At 35.8% G+C, this 21,950-nt stretch overlaps 1 pseudogene; it reads left to right on the forward strand.

The window, feature by feature from the left end:
- Positions 1–14,837: 14,837 nt before the first annotated feature.
- Positions 14,838–15,887, forward strand: LOC128567409 (DDB1- and CUL4-associated factor 17-like; annotated as a pseudogene).
- Positions 15,888–21,950: the final 6,063 nt, after the last annotated feature.

Consider the following 21,950-nt stretch of genomic DNA (forward strand, 5'->3'; position numbering starts at 1 on the left):
AACCCCTTATATTTTTTTGTTTTTTTCCAGAGTGGCAAATGTGTCATGTGTTAAGGCAGACAGTACTTAGAGAAAAAATAAATCCTAGGTTCCTATTCTAAAATGGATATACATTTCTCCCACCAATTATTTCATTGCTGTTATTTGGCTTGGCCAACTACTATGTATCTTATGGTTATTTTTCCAGGATAATTGTCTCAACTCAAAACTTGGGGGATTTTTTTTTTAATTGAAAACTATATTTTACTAAAAGGGAATGGGAAGAGATAAGTTGTTTCAAATAACTAAGTTATTAGTAAAACATTTTAAAAGTGACTATATTTAATTATATTTCTCAACTTTGTAATACTCTCAGTTGTGATTCACACAAAAAATAAAAACATGCAAATCACACATCTTTAAGCATCACAAAGCAACACATAGACTGTATTGTGACAGAAATGATAATTCAGAGCATTTCATTAGGAAAAGTTTCCTGGATGTTGATTGGAATATTATCTCAGTGTTAAATTGGAATAAGGTGCCACCAGAAACCTAAGTTTAAAAGACCCAGCGACAGTTAAAAATATCTAAAATGAAGTACTGTGACATTTTAAAATTAAGATTAACAAATCTGCTATCACACAAATCACCCCTGACACCTAAGGCTGAGCTGCTCCCCTTGTGCTGCCCAGTCATGACAATACCAGCTCCTGTCTTATACGGAGAGTGAACCTTTCAAAGGCTGACAACTGATCCTCAGGAATCCAAAAGGAAATACCAAATAGGTGTTGTTACTTATCCATATATGAGGCTTCCAGGAAGACCAGGGGAATATGAAAGGCTCAATATTGCTGGAAATTCACTTAATGCACTCTATCCTCCTCCCCAGTGTCTACACAGGAATGATTTAGGAATACAGGTTCCATGTCTTGATTTAGAACTAAGATCTTAATCACTATAAAACCCCTGCCTTGGCAGACCTTTCCTGTTATCTTCACAAAGACTTCAGCAATAACAGGCACTCAATTCCTCACAATGCTCACAGAATTACCTTATGGGTTTTTGGACCAGCCATTCACTTTTTGCAATTTGCATTTAGACCAATTGGAGATAAGATCTGGTGCTTAGGGAAGCAGGTGTTAAGAGACCCAACAAAAAGTAGAGCTTTCTGAGGGCAATCAATTTTATTGCAGTACACTGTTTCTCTTGCTATTAACAGCTGCTCAGAGGATAGTGGGGAAGCTACCCTGCAGAGCAGATTTGAGTCAGAGGATGGAAAATCCACCTCATTTCCAGGCTGAAGGGTCCCACATTAAAAGACCATAAAGCTTAAGTCATTTAAATAGTAGCTCCAGGGGCACATTAACTTTGCCTTCTCACAAAATATCCCTTAATATAGATCTCAAAGACAAGTTTGTCATTTTACCATTCGACACAACATAGCAGGTTTTTGCATTTGTTTTTCTGTCTCAGACAATTGTGTTTAGTGATACACACACACACACACACACACAGTTTGACTAAATGAAGAAAAATACTATGCCATTACTACTTATATATGTGAAAATCACTGTCCATGTAAAGCAATTTGAAGCCTTTGCAAAGCATTTAAAGTACTGAAATTGACATTTCATCGTTTATGTGGAGGGAAAAAAATTATTTCAATACATATTGCTACAAACTTTGTTAGTCTTTAAAATTTCTGGATTGTTGATTTTGGAACACGTCTGCCCTAGAGGAATGCCTTGGAGGAGCAAATTTGGAATAAAAATTAGTCTTTGAAAAGGCCACTGAGTTAGACAGTTGGATGCATGTTTGCTGGACTATTGCAGTTCTTATAGACAGATTCTACTGATTCAAGGACTGGCTGTTCCTGCTGCTGTCAGTTGGATGTTTCCTTCAGAGACCCCTTGAGAGATGTAGCTTATGGGTGCCACACAGTAACTGTAAACTGCTTGGGGAAAGAGGAGAGAGCAGATTTTAAAATATGTCTGGCAGCTCAAGGTTCTGGTTTGAATGCCAAGTAGCAGCTGAGACAACTGTGTTATGGCTTTACATTCCCAAAGGGGAAGGGATTTTTTAAAAAGACAGCTTGGTTCCTGTCTACTTTTTTTGAAACTAGATAATGCAATGCCTCTCAACAAGATCATTATTTAGGGATTTTAAAAATAATATATAAGAACATTTCATGCCCAGGACAAATGAAAATACTAAATTTCCTATCAGCATGCCTAGCCAAATGAAATTATATAAATTTTGATGTTACATCCCTAAGATATCATAATGTTTAAACTACCTGAATTATTGTACTCAATTATTATAAACTTTCTACAGTATAGACATTGGTGTAGAGAGATATTTTACAGTATTTTAAAAGTGTGCCTTCAATATTAAAATATCAGTATCATTTTTAAGCAATTAGTTTCAGTAATATTATATTATTGAGGTAGTTACCATTTGATATTTAAATAGAAAATTAGACCATCAAAAAAATAACTCATCAGCTGTATCATAGAAAATTAAATAATTATAAGCAAAAGATTAGTGTACAATAACTTTCTTTGACATTTCAAAATTAAGAAAAAATTTAGGTATAATTTTTTTTCTAAAAAATTGACTACTTGTAAACTTAGAAATGTATGTGACACTTGGAGATGGATTTTTCTAAATGTTTTTAAAATTGTTTTGTTGTGACATACTGGTTTGGCCAGGTAGGATTTGAACAATTTGTATACATTGAATCTTAGCAATCTCATTGTAAAGAAAATCAAGAATGTTATCTTAACATAAACTACATTTTCCAGCTTCAAAATAACAATTTTGACTTCCAGTACATGCTACTTAGTTTTAAGAGCACAAATCAGCTTTTGGTTTGATCCTCTTTAAGGACACGGCATGGAGAACAATCTGATGTGATGTGTTTTGGTTCAAAGGAGGAGTTATAAGAAGGTGCCCCTGAGTGGGCCTGGGGGTGGTGCCGTGAAGGGTGAGTCAGCATTCATTCCTCTACTCCAGCCATCTGCCCGAGTTCTTCCTTCCTTTTGTATCTGTCTGTCTCTAAGTCCTACAGCTCATCAGCAAGGCAGCAGCTGTTGGATTATCTTCCTGAAGATACTGAAGCCTCAAGCCTGAAACTTCACAGAACGGGAAATACTAATTTGTAAACATCATCACCCTTCAATCACTTTGTGCCTAAGTCATGGGGGAAACCCAAAGTGATTTGTAAACACACTATCATACACAAGTATCTTCTGTTTCACACCTTTTGTTCCGTCTAAAGGGAGAACAGTGTCCAGATGCTTATGCAATTCTAACCTTATCCCCACACGTTTTGAAAATTGCAAAGGGCAAGGGTGGAAAGCAAAAATACTTGGGTAGGTATGATGCTTACCATATGTACCAGCCTTCAAATAATTTCCATCAAGTATTAAAATATTCCAAAAATTTCAACATTTTGGCCTCAAAATGCCTTTTCCATATTGACTCTCACACCTAAAAGCATGTGTTTTCTATTTCATATCTTCATTAGTTTGGAAAATATAGTCCACAGGTTTTAGCAGAAAATTTGTGACTGTAAGGTACACCATGAATTAGTGTAATCATTTAGACCCACATGGCACAAACATATGGTTTGGCACACAGTAGGTGCTTAATTAATGCTGATTTTGTTTGATTTAGCATTAATTAAGCTAATGGATGATTTAGCATTAATTTAGCTAATTAATTAAGCATATGGATGGATGCCATATGGTTAATGATTGATCGTTATCATTGTATACCCCTGAAGAATATAGGCTCACTAAAATTTGAACTAAAAAAAATGATTTTTATAAGTAAAAGTTATAAAACAATCAGCAAAAAAGATACTGTATTTATTGTAAATAGTAAAGTTTATCTTAAGTGGTTTTATATACATTGACACAGAGATACACCCATTTGACATAACTTCAAGGTTTATAAAACTCCTGTAGTCCCAATGTGTCTTCATCAGCTTTACCCTGCAGCTGAGCTGTCTAACATTGCTGCATCATATGTTGTATTTTCAGAGGATCCTTTATGAATGGAAGTATATTATACAGACTGTATAGCAGTTTGTCATTTTAGCCTTCATTATCTCATTTGGGAAGGTTAGATTGTGTCTTTTAGCTTTCCACTATAGATTAGAACATGAAAAACATATAACAGCATGACTAGATTTTGAAGTATGTGCAGTTTGGGTAAAGTTATAAACATAGTAAGTATCTGATCTGACTTACATAATTGGGGTGATAGAGATAGATCCTCCCGGCAGCAAGAGAGCAACCTCATGAGGACACTAGGTTTCTGTCAGAGGTTATCAGAAAAAAGAACAACTATTAAAACAAGCTTTCTCCTATGTCATTGTTCCAAGCTGAATTGTGTTCCTTCCCCAAATTCTTATGTTGAAGTATGAACCCCCAGTACCCCAGAATGTGACTACATTTGGAAATAGAACCTTCAAAGGTATAATGAAGGAAAAGTGAGGTCACATTCTTGGACCCTAACCCAACATGATTGGAATCTTTATGAAAAGAGGAGATGAGGAAACAGACAGATAGAGGAAAGACCACATTAAGACTCTGAAGAAGGGCGGCGCCTGTGGCTCAGTGAGTAGGGCGCCGGCCCCATATGCCGAGGGTGGCGGGTTCAAACCCAGCCCCGGCCAAACTGCAACAACAACAACAAAAAAATAGCCGGGCGTTGTGGCGGTTGCCTGTAGTCCCAGCTACTCGGGAGGCTGAGGCAAGAGAATCGCGTAAGCCCAAGAGTTAGAGGTTGCTGTGAGCCGTGTGACGCCACGGCACTCTACCAAGGGTGGTACAGTGAGACTCTGTCTCTAAAAAAAAAAAAAAAAAAAACTCTGAAGAAAAACAGCCAACTCTAAATGGCATATTACAAAACTAATAATTTTGAGCATAATTTAATACAGTTCAATAAAGTCAAACAGGTAACACTTAAGGATAGCATGGTATGTGTCTGCACTCTAGCCTTGGCAATAAATCAAGACCCTGTCTCAAACAAACAAACAAAAAAAGATACCATAAACTTGAAGTTAAGAAGAAAAAGATAATCACAAAAGACAAAGTCAGAAAAATTGTGAATGTAATAGTTTAAACAAAGAAAAATGAGACAAAGGAACAAAACATGAAGAAACAAATAGTGTGTATTCACAGTTGACTGAGAAATATAAAATGGAAAAAGATGTCTTGATATTCTGAGTAATGGATAAGACAAGGTAGCCAAACTATAGCCATGAGTCCTCTATCTTACTTTCAAAAGATGTAATTACAAGAAAAGATTTTTTGTTAAAAGAACCTACCTTAGAAATTGTGCAGAAAGATCAGTTCGAGTCAGTCAAAAAGATCAAATAATTCCAACATATTTTTAAAATACATAACCATATTATGTACTTACCCCATATAGTTCATCAAAGTAGGTTTACAAAAGTGTAAATTGGAAAAGAATTAATTTAAATATACACTTGAGCATACCTTATATCATACTCATACAGTATGCTCAATTCCATGCTATAAATGATTTATTAGAACAGTATGAAAATCTATACAGATTATCAAAATAAAGAGCTAAGGGATGAATACAGTGTTATCAGTTGATTTAAAATGAGACAGTTTTGGGGTGGTGCCCATTGCACAGTAGGTAGGGCGCTGGCCACATGCACTGGGGCTGGCGGGTTCAAATCCAGTCCGGGCCTGCCAAACAACAACAAGGACAACTACAACCAAAAAATAGCTGGGTGTTGTGGTGGGCACCTGTAGTCCCAGCTACTTGGGAGGCTGAGGCAAGAGAATCACTTAAGCCCAAGAGTTTGAGGTTGCTGTGAGCTGTGACGCCACAGCACTCTACCAAGGGTGACATAGTGACACTCTGTCTCAAAAAAAATAAATAAATAAAAGAAAGAGAGTTTTGAAAGATTATAAAGTATGGTTAAAGTAGCTCTCACAAATCTTTTTCTTAAGTATTCCTGAGCAGAAAATTAATAAAAGTAGTAAGCTCATCCCAGGGCAAAACTTGATCTCATTTCTTTATCCCAGAGCCTACTTCCCCATCATAGCAGCTACCTTTTGGTAAGTATTTTTAAGTTTTTCTACCTTGACTGTGAATTTGATACTGAAATTGTTTTTTTCCATTTCAAACTTTTAATTTTTGAAACATTTCCTTATTGAATATTGTAATAAATTAAAATGTCTGTCTGGATATTTCTGTACCACTAGAAGATTGATTAGGATGAGGTACCTTGTGGAATATACCATTTGGGAAAGTCAAGGAGCCATTCCAATCCAAGATCATCAGAAGGAAAAACGAAATACAAAAGATGAAACTAGTGTTGAATGTTTTAAATAAACATTATTCTAGATCATCTACATGCTTTACGGAGTTACTGTAGTGGTGCCACAAAATTAAATACAGAAAGTGATTTAGTACAATGCTGATGCAGCCAAGGAAAATGAAGATTTAAAAAAATGCAGCTGTGATAATATGATTATAAGTTGAACCAAACATCTTAAGATGCCTGAGAGAGTCTATTTTTCATTTTTAGGATAGCATTGTTCAAAAGCTTATTGTATCCCTGGCAGTATGTTAGATGTCTCCCAGAGATTATCTTCAACCCTCGAAACACTATCACAATTATGTGTATAATAGATATAATTACTCTCTCTGCTGTTAACTGATGGATAGAGGAAAGATTAACAATATTGGGAATATTGTATATATTTTCTTCTTCTTGGGAACCATTGTTGACCTCTAACCAGACTACCTTACAGAGTTTGCAGGTCTCACTCTGAAAAGCACTCCACAGCTCCAGAGTTTAAAAGGCTGAGTCATTCTTCATAAATAAGAAAATATAATTTTTATCCCCCCTATTTTGTTCTCTATGTAACTTTATGAAGCATAACCAGCTATAGCTTGTGTTTGCAGATTTCATTCAAAGCCTAACCTCTCAGTGACAGTAAGAATCAGTCAACAAGGCCTACCGAGAAGTCATTCTTGGTATCTTAGTTGATCCATCATGGGAATACCAAAGTTTCCCATAAGATGATACTCTTCCCAGTAAAAGTCATGATTCTTATCCTTAACCAAGTATTTTTAAAAGGACCTTATTTATAACATAAATATCTTCATTTCCTGAAAGGAATTTTATAGCTTTAATAAGTCATCTAAATAATACACTAGATTACATCCTTAGGAATTTTTCTTGAGCACTTTAATAATGTATTGTGAAATTTCTCACCAACCCTTATCTTTATAATAATATTCAGTCAAGGGAGATTTCTTGGCTTCAAAACCTGATGTTTTCATGTTTATTTTATAGCTTGTTTGGATTAAGACACTGTTAAACCCTTTACTGAAATTCCATAATGGATTAAAAAGATAATTTCTCAAAGTGCCTCAGGAACACTCAAGAGTGTCTGAAAGCTGAGAAAATCAAGATCCATGACATCTAATTGATAAGGATGTAATTGGTGTTCTACTAAGGAAGGATTATCAAATTTATCTGCAGCACCCATAAAACTTTCTTTTAACCTACAAAGACTTCATAGTCTCTTCTTAGGAAAATTTTATTGTCATTGTCATTTTCACAGTTTAATGTATTTCCCTGAAGCCTTATTAACATAGGGTTAAGCAAATGCGTGTGCTAAAAATGAAAGAAATAATAGTAAAATGGTTTTATTTTGTCTCCAAAATTGCAGCCCATTTGTAATGACCAGAGACATAGTGACCTCCAATGACAATTAGGCCACATGAAAGTCACAGATGACTTTTATTCTGCTTAAAGCTACCAAAAATAAGTAGGCTGGCCAAAATACCAAATGATAACTATGTGATAAATGTGTCTTACTTTTAGTCGAAGCCTCGTATGCTGTTAAATATTTAAATAGAGAATGTGTTTATTTATATATATACTGTATACCAGATTTAGAGTTGTGGACTCTGAATGTTTTGATGAAGTGTTAAAAGACTTGATTCATTAGAATAGGGTAATATAATTTAATAGAATCTTACCACATTTCAGCCTCTTTACTTCCTTAGAAATAGCCCAAACAGAACTTTAAAAAAATCCCTTTATGAATGATCAAATAAAAGAAAATTGCTAATTTTAACAACTTATTTTCTACTTACATTAATATAATACAGAATGCTATAATAAGAAAAAAAATTTCAATTTTTAGATTGGAAAAGAAAGATGCAAGTTAAATATTTCCCTTTCAGTCAAAGTGCCATGAACTTGAAAGGATTTGCAAAGTGGAAACAGGTGTAGTCAACTGTTGGAGTATTTTTAAAATTGTTTGACACGTTATAATGGTGTGATCCAAAGCTGAAACTGGACATTACTATAAGCATTGAAAGATCATAAATCACTTTAGACAGCACACTGTAGTCTTAGTTCCTTCATACTGAAAGTACTTTGTAACTGTGATATTATTACATGTTAGGAAAACAAAAATAATATAAGCTTTAAATAATAAGATGAAAATTTAACTTTGTACCATATGTTCAATACATTACATATTATTCTATACTATTTGTAAAGCAATTAAAAAATTCTTTCTGTTTTAGCATATTTAGGTGTTTTATTAAAGGCTAAACACTTTGGATGATGATTCAAAGTGGCCTACATATACATTCATTATAGTTGTTTTAACTGATGCATAAATAAAATTGCAAAGGAAACTGGTTAAAACAGAAAACTTTATGATAATTTTGTAAGTAAGGGCAATTTTATATAAGGTCTAAAAGTTCAACTTTTTAAAATGGCTTTTTTCTAAGGCTCCTAGTTTTTGTTTTTGTTGTTTTTTTTAAATGGAAGCAATCCTACACCAACTTTATCACCAGTATTTCACAGTGATACTATGAATATAAAATAGTCAGATCAGGAGTTCACAGAGGCAGAGCGCTGGCTCCTTCCCCTGCTTTCTACACTGATGTTCTCAATTCAAGTGCAGTTTGTCAAAAATTAGCATTTGTACTGAATGCTTAGGATTGCTTTATAGTGGCTTAAAACCGGTTTGTTTTGGCTTTCATGGCAAGTAACAAGAATAAATTAAACCTATTTATTTCCATCAAAAGTAGATATTTTCATGTGAGGCAAAATATTTAATCATTAAAGAAATTTAGTTAAGCAATTTGCTTCAGGTTAACCCAAAAAATGTTGTTGAAAGCGTTGCTCATGACACACACATTGTATCAAATTCTCAAAGAAGTAATGCAAGTAATTTTAATGTTATTTTATTTTATTGTTGTTAACATTCACCTGTTTGGGTTTGTCGCCTCTCCATTCCCAAGAGATTCACTGTTGAATGTTCGCTAATTCTTAGGTCCACTTCAGTCAGATATTATGCTAAGACTAAAACTCCGTCCTTTAGATATTTTTAACATTGACCTATGCTTTCCTCATGATCAATGACACCAACAACACGTGCTATGACCGGATAGTTTTTCGGTTTTCTAAAGAATCTCTTCCTGTTATTATTTTTTCAAGATCTGAACACATTTCATGGACTGAAGGCATTCAAACAGTCTCTAGCAGGAAAATATAGAGTGCACAATCCTTTAAAAATGCACAAAATAACAGCTGGGATTTATAACAACCAATGAAGGGAAAGATGAAGGAAATACACAAATTATAAGCTTCAAGAAACACATAAATCTTTCTGAAGTCTTATCATAACTCAGACAGAATGTTATCCTTTCAAAATCTGCCAGATCACGCCAGACATCATACCCGGTTTTAAAACTCAGGTGCTTTGAAGTTGTTATCTTTGAAGTCCTCTTAGCATCGCAGGTTTGCTTACTCCTCAGAGCACAGCAAATTACACCTCAGTTCTATGTTGTCCTATTGTTGCCCTGTGTCAGTTGCTGTTTCTTCTTCTCTTTAACACAAAAATCCATAATGTTTTTGTCTATGATAAATAATTTGAAAATTTAAGCACTTTTACATAAAAACATTCAATTTATAAACAATAATAAACTGGACTTGGTCAATTGCAAAGAAAAAAAAAAAAGAAATTTTCCTTTCCACCTATTCCTTGAAACCCACTCTGCGCACTTTTTGCTGCCTGCAGATTTTGGCCAGAATGTACAGTCTTTCTGGTTCTCTTGTATTCATTACTTATTCTTTCATTCAAAAGTTGATTCAAATGTCTACTAAAGTGCCAAGCACTATTCTAGGTGCTTAGACACATCAGTGAACACAACCAAAGATTCCTAAGGAGCTTATGTTCTAGCTGGGGAAAGGCATTGACAGCGAGTAATTCCATGGAGAAGATGAAAGTTAGCATGGTAAATGGGGTCAGAAGATCCAGGCTGGGTTTGAGAAGGAGTGGGGAAGGTTGGAGGGGGTGGGTGGACAGGATTTAGCATTAATTATGGTGATCAGGGCAAGCCTCACTGAAATAGTGAGATTTAGACACGGAGGTGAGGTTAGTCCAGTCGGTATCTGGATGAAGAAAATTCCAGAATAAAAAAAGCAAAAACCTTACAACAGCAACATATCTGGTATGCTCATACAACATCAAGGAAGCCGGTGTACTAAGCTGACTGGACAAGTGTGGATGGCAGCCAGAGTTGGGGTGGGGTGGAGCAGAAGGAAGGACATGAGAGATCACATTGGCCATTTTCTGGATTCAGGCTTCTCATCCGAGTGAAATAAGGATATGAAATATTCTGACTCAGATTCTAGAAGAACAACTCAGGATCCAGCAGGAGATGATGGCGGGTTCAGACAATGGAGGTAACAGTGGAGGATGTGTTTCGAAAATAGAGCTATTGTCCTTCCCTGACAGATTAGATATGGATGAAATAATTTACAGGATGGGAGAGAAAGAAAGAAGCTGTGTATTGTTCCATTGTTTCATCCTGAACAACTATTAGGATGAAAGTGAAGTATATTTGGGAAAGGCAGCAGGGAAATAAGAGAGTATATTTGGCAGAATATTTGAAATTTTAAAAAGTTTTAAACATGTTGCCCTATGGACATTGACTAGACAGCCAAGTGGATATTCTAAGTAGAAAATTACACATATGAGTATATAGTTTGAAAGCACAATATGGACAATAGAGTTAAATAATTGGGAAATCATTAGCTTATAAATAGTATTTAAAGTTAAGAGATTGGATGAGATATCTATGGGCCTATAGCTAAAAAAAAAAAAAAAAAAGGTCCAAAATCTAAGCTTTGGACCAGGACAATGTCAATAGATCAAGTAAGTAAAACAGAAAGGACCAACAAAGGAGACTAAGAATGAGCAATACTAAGTGAGAAAGAAAGTTAATTCAGTACAAAGTTCTAGAAATAAAATTGAACAAGATACTTAAAAAAGAAGAAGAGTGATAAACTTTATCTAATGCTGCTGACAGCTTCACTTCTTTCAGGAAAAATGGCCAAGTATTTTTAGAATTCACATATATTGAAGGAGCTATATTTCATTCTAAAATCTGGTAATCAAATTACCACCCAGCAAAATCTTGACGTGAAAAGGACTCTCAGAAATTATGAAATTTTTCTATCATTACTCTGCTATTTTCTGAAACTCCAAATTTGATTATTATTACCAGTAATATAAATACCATATATATTCCATATATGTGACAGTATCAACCAAAATTTCCCTGATATGGGTGCTACTGAATATGAATCTACAATTCTTAGCATCCTGCAAATGCTTTTTGTTCTTAAATAAAAGAAATTTTGGAGTAAAAGAAAATCTTTAGTTCATTCTTTATACTCTGAAATCTTAGAAGCTGTTCAAAGGTATGTTTAATAGCAAATGTATGACTGTGACTGATTCCAGAAAACTGATTGTATTTAATCTTCTTGTTAAATACAACTACCTTTGGGGATAGTACACAAGTACATATTTTGAATTTGTTCCTAATTATGGAGCTAAAAAGATCATAGCAAAACTCTGACACCATAAATGATGTCTGCCAAATGCCAGTCATTTTTCAAGGGATTTTAGGGAAGTTACTTACTGATGAAATACTTTCCTAAGTGCTTTCTAAATATTAATGCTGGAGTGTTAAAAAAGAAATACTATAAACATCCATAGACCATTCTGGAGCAGAATTCATACTTGGCATGCAACCTTCACTGATTCTTCCACCTGAATCACCCTACATCCAGGGTGCCCAGGTAATATCTTGCTATGTCAGCAAATATTACATAATTAGATTTAACAATGGTCTTTCTAAGTTTTATTTCATTTTATTTTACTTCTAAGAACAAAAAAACAATGATCCTACTTATGATAACATTAAACACTTAGAAATCAATTTCACATGAACCATGAAATGCATGTAGCACATATACACATATACTAATACGTTGTACTTACATGGTTCTTATTAAGTACTTACTATGTGCCAGAGATTCTCTTAAGTACTTTACATGTACTAACTCATTTAATCTTCACAAAACCTAGAAGAGGCTTAGGTTTATCATCTAATATCATCTCTCATATTACGGGAAGGAAAAATAACACCACAAAAAAAAAAAAAAAAGGAGCAAGGTTACACAGCTAGCAAATGACAAAGCTGGGTTTGGAACTCAGGCAGTTTAATTCTAGCATATATACGTCCTCTGAAGCACTATGCTCTCCTAAAATGTGCACACATCCACACATACACAGAAAATTGTAAAGCTACTGAAAGAGAAAACTTGAACAAATGGAACTAGCTTTAATTTTGAAAGATTACTCAATTAATCCTAATCGCTTAAAAGTCTCCCTTAAAAAAGGTTTTCAAACAGTGAATTTTATCATAAAAACATTTAACTTTTAGTAAAATGAAAATGATTTCTTTATAAAAGCCATAGCTATAATATAAAAAACTAGTAGCTATATTTTAATAAGAAGTATTAATACCAGTTATTAAACATATAGTACAAATGAAGTATTATAATTAAAGGTATAATCATATATTATAATAAATAATTAAATATATGATACATTCATTGCTGTCCAATTGGACAGTGCACAAAATTTTTTGTATACATAACTCAATGGTCAAAAAATCCTTTGAGTAAGATACAATTATTAAAACTATTTTATGAATAAGCAATAATCTTGCCCAAGTCAAAGCTAATACATGGAAGTGGATATTGCCCCTTGAAAAGCCTCTGTGATATTTGTAGCTCCAGAACATAAATTTTAATACTGAACTTGACATTTAATGTTTATATCTTAAGAAATGAATTTGGCCACTCAATCCTTAATTCCTTCATCAGTAAACTGATAATATTACCTTCTAGTTTAAATGCATTATCATTAGAAAAATGTATAATGTAAAATGAAAAATTATAATAGTAACAAAAAAATCTAAATGCTGCTGAGATGTTTAAGGTAAAATTTTAAATTCTTAACTATGGAAGACATTGCTAGTTCTATTAGGATTCTTCCAAAAAATTAACCAATAGAATATACGTATATATTTAATAGGTAGATTTATCTTAAGGAGTTGGCTCGTGTGATCATGAATACTGGCAAGTCCAAAATGTTCAGGCAGGCCAGCAGTCTGGAGACCCAAGGAAGAATTATGTTGTAGTCTTTTTTTTTTTTTTTTTTTTTTGCTGGGGATTCATTGAGGGTACAAGAAACCAGGTTACATTGATTGCATTTGTTAGGTTAAGTGCCTCTTATAATTGTGTACTGCCCCCCAAAGGTGGGTCACATACCGAGACCCCCACTCCCTCCCTCCTCTCTATCTGCTCTTCCCTTCTCCCACTCCCCTCCTTCCTTTCATCTCTCTGCTCTTCCTTTCCCCCACACTCCTCCCTCCTTCATTCTCTCTGCTCTCCCCTTCCTCCATCCTCCACCATGTTCTAGGTCTTTAATTGTCCTCATATCAAATTTGAGTACATAGGACTCTTGCTTTTCCATTCTTGTGATTCTTTACACTAAGAATAATGTGTTCCACTTCTATCCAGGTTAATACAAAGGATTTAAAGTCTCCAACTTTTTTAATAGCTGACTAGTATTCCATGGTATACATATACCACAGCTTGTTAATACATTCCTGGGTTGGAGGGCATTTAGGCTGCTTCCACATTTTGGTGATTGTAAATTGAGCTGTGATAAACAGTCTAGTCCAGGTGTCCTTATGGTAAAAGGACTCTTTTCCTTCTGGGTGGATGCCCAGTAATGGGATTGCAGGATCACATAGGAGGTCTAGCTTGAATTCTTTGAGGATTCTCCATACTTCCTTCCAAAAAGGTTATACTAGTTTGCAGTACCACTAGCAGTGTAAAAGTGTTCCCTTCTCTCCACATCCACACCGGCATCTGCAATTTTGAGATATTGTGATGTGGGCCATTCTCTCTGGGGTTAGGTGATATCTCAGGGTGATTTTGATTTGCATTTCTCTAATAATTAGGAACAATGAGCATTTTTTCATATGTTTGCTAGCCATTCATCAATCTTCTTTAGAGAAGGTTCTATTCATGTCTCTTGCCCATTGATATATGTATAGGATTGTTGGCTAGAATTTCCTCCTGTTAAGATCTTAAACTAATTGGATGAGGTCTAATCAGTTGCTATAAAAGGTAATCTGCATTACTCAAAGTCTGCTGATTAAAACAATAACTATATCTTAAATATACCTTCATAGCAACATCTAGATTTGTTTTAACCAAATGACTGGGCACCATAGCCTAGCCAAGTTTACACATACAGTTAATAATTAGAGTCTAACCTTTGCCAACTTAGCTGCTATATACCTAACTTAATCCCAAAATAAAGACAAAACAAAGTGATATTTTCTCTTAATGTGGTACAAATATTCTGAGTACAACTATTTTGAGTACAATCAAAAATTCATTAATGCTTTCCCCAGAAAAACACAGGAACATTATAGACGCTACATTTTCTCATGGAATATTGATTGTGATGTACAGCTCAGGGCTGGTCAGATTCTATAGTTTTCAAGCCATCACTGAACAGTCCATGCAACAGAAACTCAACTTAGGGTAGGCATGCAGATGGGGTGAGACTACAAAAATATAAGAGAGGCTCCTTTTGGCATTCCTTGTAATATTAAAATTACAAATCCACCGCCAGATTGGAGGCCATCCTTGGCATTGTATCATTACACCCAATAAGAAGAAACAAAGAGGAGTTTCCATATTTGTGCCCTAAAAGACAATGCTTTGGTGGCTGAGAATGGGGAAGGCAGGAAAAGGTTATAGGGAGCTAAACATGCTTAATTGTGGCAGAGTTTTATAATGGAAAGTCCACAGACTGGATTCAGGCAAAAAATGAGATCCAAAAAATGGAGTGTTGTTCTTTAGAATCTAACTGGATCTATTTCCATCCTGATGCTTCTGGTAGAATAATACATGTTGGCTCAAATCAAGTCAAAGTTTTAAAGCTAACTGAAATAGAAAGTAATAGTTCTCAGCATCAGATCTCTGAAATTTTTCTCATTTTGACCAACAGGGAGAAGAACAAAAATGAAAACTTATTCACTGATACAACTTATGGATGAGTGGTAAAAAAAAATGTTCTCACCTCCTAGATTATGAGCCGGAATGAGAATTTTAAAATGGTAGACTATAAAGATGAGTTGGATTTGCTTTCTGTGGTAACTGTTACTCAGATAGACGCTGAAGGAAAAGTTTACCTGGACTTGCCCTGTAATGAATATGCAACTTTACTTAAAAGCATTCCATTAGCAGAGTCACGAGATGGGACATATGGCTATGAAGCCTACTTTGACAGAGTCTTGGTGCTACATATAGAACACAGAAAACCAATAGAGTCTTCATATGCTATGTTTACCAGATACAGGGCAAGAATGAAGCCTGTATTACAAAACCTTTACAAAAAGAAAAAAGCAGGTTAGCACATTGTCGATTGCACAAGAATGGTTAACAAAATTGGCAGAAATGGTGATGTTCTGTAAGGAGTAGAGATTCTGGAGACCTCTGTGCAAGATTTCTGTTGCCAAGAATCACCATTCCCCAAGCCCCAATTCTCAGCCTGCCTCAGTGCTCACAGCACAGACTACCCAAGGCACATGGCCCTTCCTTTAAAAGCCTATGATCTCCGTTAGTCAGAAAGATAGATTTTAGGGAGCCTTGCTTGTTCTCTGGGACAACGCAGCTATAGCACTAAAGGTTCCTTTCTTCCTTGGCATCCTTGTTGTCTCAAATAATTGGATCCTTGTGACATGAGCAACTGGATCTAGACCGAAATCCCCTTGTGGGTTCAAGACTGACAAGATAAATAGTTATCTTCCTTGTTTAAAGCTAAGCCAGAAGCAAATCTCATCAAGAAAAATGACACCTACACAACAGGGAATTCATCCAACAACAACAAAAAACAGTCATAGGACCTTTGCTCTGCCACCAGAAGATTACAACAGACATTCTTGAACAGATAAAGGTGGGAAGAAAGCTTCAGGTATTATCAAGTTAAACTGTGCAGTGAGACAAAACCTTGTCAAAGAGAGAGAGTAAAAATCATAAAGTCCAGTGTAGTGCGTAGTTTAAATCATACAGTGGTGACATACTTATCTCAAGGACAGGAAGGAAAAGTCTAAATTTACCTTTCAGGAGGGATTATTCCACTTGCCTTTGGTAGGCTGAATACATGTAGTTGTTCAGCAGTTCACTGTTGTGCTAAACTGTTTTTTACAAAAGTTTTCTGTTCTTTTTTTGTTAATTAAACCTAATAAAATGTACAGAAGACAACAAGGCAGTAGAAAGTACTGCTTCCAACAGACAGAGGTGAAAGGTCAATTGGGGGGCCACAGCAAAGAGGTCCTTACAGCCAAAGCCTTCTCTGGGGTGGGGTTCACTGGTCAGCCAGCTTCCCTGTGGGGCTGAGGGGCTGTGTTGTGCAGACTCAGCAGCATTCAGACCGAGGTTTCCATCCTGAATGTTCTGATAAATTTTCTTGACATCATTGAGGAAGGAATCTGGTGCATTCTGGTTTTGCACTTGCTTCAAAGGAATAATAAACCGTCATTCTTCCACAAACTGTGTGACTTCTTCATAGGTCAATCTCTCTGTGCTTCCAGGTCTACTTTATTTCCTATGAGAATTATTACAGTATCTGGATTGGTGATATTATTTGCATCTTACAACCAGCTGTTTATAAATATACAAACAAACAAACTTAATATGGAATCAAAAAAGAGCCTAAATAACCAAACCAATCCTGGCCAAAAAGAACAAAAGTGTGGGCATCACAGTACCTGACTTCAAATTATACTTCCGTAATACTGGTAGCAAAACTGCATGGTACCGGTAGGTAAGTAGACACATAGATCAGTGGCAAAGAGAGAACCCAGAAATAAAACTACATACCTACAATTAACTGATCTTCAACAAAGATAATACATACACTAGGGAAGAGACATTACTATTCAATAAGTGATACTAGAGAAACTGGATATACATATGCAGAAGAATAAAATCTGATCCCTATCTCTCACTATATACAAAAGTAAACTCCAAAAGGATTATAAACTTAAACATAAAACTTGACACAATAAAATCCTAGAAGAAAACCTAAGATAAACTCTTCTGGACATTAGCTGAGACAGAATGTTTATCATTAAGACTCCAAAGGCAAATGCAACAAACCAAAAATAGACAAATGGTATTTAATTAAAACAAAATCTTCTGCACAGCAAAAGAAATAAAAGAATAAATAGACAACACATAGAATGTGAAAAAACATTCAAAAACTTTGTGTCCAACAAAGGGCTGACATCCAGATTCTACATACAGATACAAGGAACTCAAACAACACAGCAAGAAATAAACAAATGACCTCATATTTTGGAGGTCATATGCAAATTTTATTTATTTATTTATTTATTTTTTGGGCATGTAGCAAAGTTCTTTATTCAGGGGTCTCATTTTATACACTCCTAGTCACATATACACTTAATCTATAATCTACTAATTTCACCATTACCTCATTTTACCTATCTAAAATCAACTTGTGGGGACACATCATGTCACCATATCAACACAATCATTTCTGCATTGAAAATTCTCTTCTAGACATTAATCTCCTAAGCAAACATCTAAATAAAGATCACAAAGATCAGAAAAGCCACAGGGGAACAGAGTTAATGGAAAAATACCTTCAAGCATTCAGTTTACCCAGCATGAAGTAACAACTGTGTTTCTCCACAGGGCAGAACACCTATAGACCTTTAGTTAATATGTTTTTAACATACATCAACCCTCTGGCCCACATCTCTGAGGAAGGGTGACATGCCCTTTGGCCTCAGGCTTAACGGTACACAACTTCAGAGACTCAGCTTGTGGAATTTTAACCCCAAGCAAGCCAGCTCTGTGTGTGCCTCGGGGGAGCCCAGGTTTCCTAAGCCTCTGTGTTAGCAACAGCCATTTTTAACTCACACTGAGTTCACTTTGTGTGCTTGATGTAGGATATGTTTATTTCTAAGTATTATCCTACACAGAGGTAACACAAAAAAATGACATATTCCAATCACATTTCAATTTTATCTGTTTTTTTAAACTGACCAATTTATCACCTATGTAGCAACAGCTTGTTCTAAATCTGGTAATTCATTATATATTTCAGTATCAATCTGTTTTGGGGCAGTCCATAATTGTTCAGAGTTCTTATGCCAATCAGCCACAAAGTTTTGAGTCTTAATATTTTCAGTTACTGCAACGCCAGCAGTAGCAGTGGCAGAGTAACAGCGATAATCCCCAAGATGGCAGCAATGAGCAGACCGATAAAATGTCTGCTTCTTTTCAGGATTTTATCAGCTACAAGTTGCAGAATGGACAATGCTGGGGCCTCCTGCCAAGGTCTGTTTAAGTTGATCGTCAGCCAAACTCCAGTGAGAGCTCTCAGCAAGTACAGTTGTTCCTTAGATGGATTAAAACTCAAAGAATTGTTAACACAAGTAAACAGTTGGCAAGTAGAGCAAAATAATTCTCCTGTTACTTTATTTCAAGTAACATTTCCTTTTAGCCACACAAAAGGAAGTTGTAAACAGGATTCTACATACACATATGAGGAACTCAAACAACGCAGCAAGAAATAAACAAATGACCTCATATTTTGGAGGTCATATGCAAATTTTATTGATTTAAACACTAGTCACATTTAAACAATATGTCTTCACAGCAACATCTAGACTTGTATTTCACCAATTAAATAGGCATCATAGCCTAGCCAATACTACCCAAAGCCTATTTTTCCTCTCTTTATTTTTTCCTTAACAACAGAACTTAGATTTTGTTAAGAACAAGCATAAACTGAACTAAAACAATTATACCTCCCAGCCTGTCTTCTATTTATAGTTTAAGAGATTTCAGAAAAAATGTCTGAGTACAAATTTCAAAAAAGATTCTGAAAAGTATGTAGAATCAGTTGGCACATAAATTCGTCATTTTTCCATACCCTTTTTCATGTCAACGGTGCATAAACTATATGGGGGTATGAAAGGAAGAAAGAACTATGTTCTCAAATACAAAAGAACAATGCCTTAAATGAATCCCTCACACAAAGTATGGCAGAGCAAAAAAACAGGAGTGCAGGTCCCTGAGGTCAGAGTAAAGTTACTATGCCAGCTCTAAATTGTCAATTTCTGGCCTTCATCAGAATGTGAAAAATTAAATCTCTATAATATTAACCTCTGCAATAAGGTCTCCTAATATACAGCCAAATTACGCTACACACTTGACTATTTTATTGAGAGCCTTAATAGTTTTATAAAATATTACCCAGATAAATTTTTCTCCCATCTTTGAAGAAATACACAAATACCTACTAATTGGCATTTTCTATATATCTAGAAATGTAAACATTTTTTTATACAGATAATGTTAATATTTTCTTAAAATGGTTATTGTGAAGATTAGTTATAAAAATGCATAGTTGTTATGTAAAAGAAATCTCTTATTAAAAGTTACAGTTTTAAGCTGTGCCATGACACATGATGGGCACCAGCTGGACCTCCGGAAGAGCTGCCCCATGACCCGGGATGGGCGCCCACCAGGACCTCTGTAAGAGCTGTGCCGGGACCCGATTTGGCACCCACCAAACTTCCAGAAGAGCTGTGCCACAACCCACAACCGGCACCTGCCCTAACTTCCCTACTACCGGCATTGCGAACTGCAACCCACAGCCTGCATCTGCTGGGCTCCGCATGCCCTAACCAGGAACTCTCAGTGTCCTCTCTCCTGTACACTCCCTGCCTCCACACCAGCCCGCTCGTCTGGCCAGGGACTCTGGTAGCCACATGCCCTCTGGAGCCCTCCCTGCCTCTGTGCAGAGCCCTTCTCCTGGTCAGAAACTGATGGAGCTATGGGCCCTCTGTGCCAAAGTCACTGGGTGCCAGGCACTCCCAGAACCATGAACACAACCCCTTGCCCTGATGCTGGATCTCGGTGTGTCACACTCTGGAGGTGCTCCCACAACCAGAACTCCCTGGTTGGGGCAGCCCCAGAGGAGCTTTACAGGGTCACTTCCTACAAAGATCCAGGAATAATAGAGTGATCCCACTGGGGTCTAATCCTGGAGAGACACCTTCACAACTCTGAGGACGGCCACAGTCAATGGTGAAAAACAATCATGAGGCAAAATCAATGGAAATACTCTGGCAATATGAATAATCAGAGTAGATTAACTCCCCCAAGGAACAATGGGGCAGACACAGCACAAGACCCCATGCACAAACAAAAAGCTGAGATAGCAGAAATCTAATTCAGAAACTGTATAGCAAATAAGATCGAATTAGAATTCCAAGCAGTAGCCCAAAAGATGTCTCAAGAATTCAACGAATTCAAAAACCAAATGACCAAAGATTTTGACACATTTAGACAAGAAGTTGCAGCCCTCAAAGATCTGAGAACCACAGTAGAAGCCCTCAGTAATAGAATGGAACAAGAAGAAGAAAGGATTTCTGACACTGAAGACAAAGCTTTTGAATGCTGCCAAACTCGCAAAAAGGAAGAGAAATGGAGGTCAAAAACAGATCACTCTATCAGAGACCTCCAGGATAATATGAAGAAAACCAATATTCGTCTTACAGGGATCCCCGAAAGCGATGAAGTGGCTTCACAAGGCACAGAATCTCCTCTCCATGAGATTATGAAGGAGAACATTCCAGACATGCCAAGAGATTCTGAAATTCACATAACAGATGGTTTAAGAACTCCAACACAACTCAACCCAAATAAGACATCTCCCAGACACATCAGAATCAATTTTACTAAACATAATATGAAGGAAAAAATTCTGAAAGCAGGCAGACAAAAGAAAACCATTATCTATAAGTGGAAGAATATTAGAATAACTGCAAATCTCTCTGCTGAAAACTTTCAAGCTAGAAGAGGATGGTCATTGACTTTTAATCTCCTAAAACAAACAACTTTCAACCTAGGATCTTGTATCCAGCTAAACTGAGTTTCATTTATGACAGAGAAATTAAATGCTTTAATGACATTTACATGTTGAAGAAATTTGCCATAACTAAACCAGCTCTCCAGGATATTCTCAGACCTATCCTCCATAATGACCAGCATAATCCTCCACCACAAAAGTAAACCCACCTAGAAAATTTTGATCAAATTCCAACTTCCACAATCACGAAAGTATTAAAAATGTCCAGCGGACTCCTGAAAGGTTTATCAATATTCTCAATTAATGTGAATGGTTTAAATTGTCCTCTAAAGAGACACAGGTTGGCTGACTGGATACAAAAACTCAAGCCAGATATCTGCTACATACAAGAATCTCACCTTACATTAAAAGACAAATATAGACTCAAGGTGAAGGGATGGTCATCTATACTCCAAGCAAATGGGAAGCAGTAAAGCAGGTGTTGCAATCCTATTCGCAGATGCAATAGGCTTTAAACCAACCAAAATAAGGAAGGCTAAGGATGGACACTTCATATTTGTTAAAGGTAATACTCAATATGATGAGATTTCAATT

This window comes from Nycticebus coucang, chromosome 16, assembly GCF_027406575.1.
Source record: "Nycticebus coucang isolate mNycCou1 chromosome 16, mNycCou1.pri, whole genome shotgun sequence".
Classification (NCBI taxonomy): Eukaryota; Metazoa; Chordata; class Mammalia; order Primates; family Lorisidae; genus Nycticebus; species Nycticebus coucang.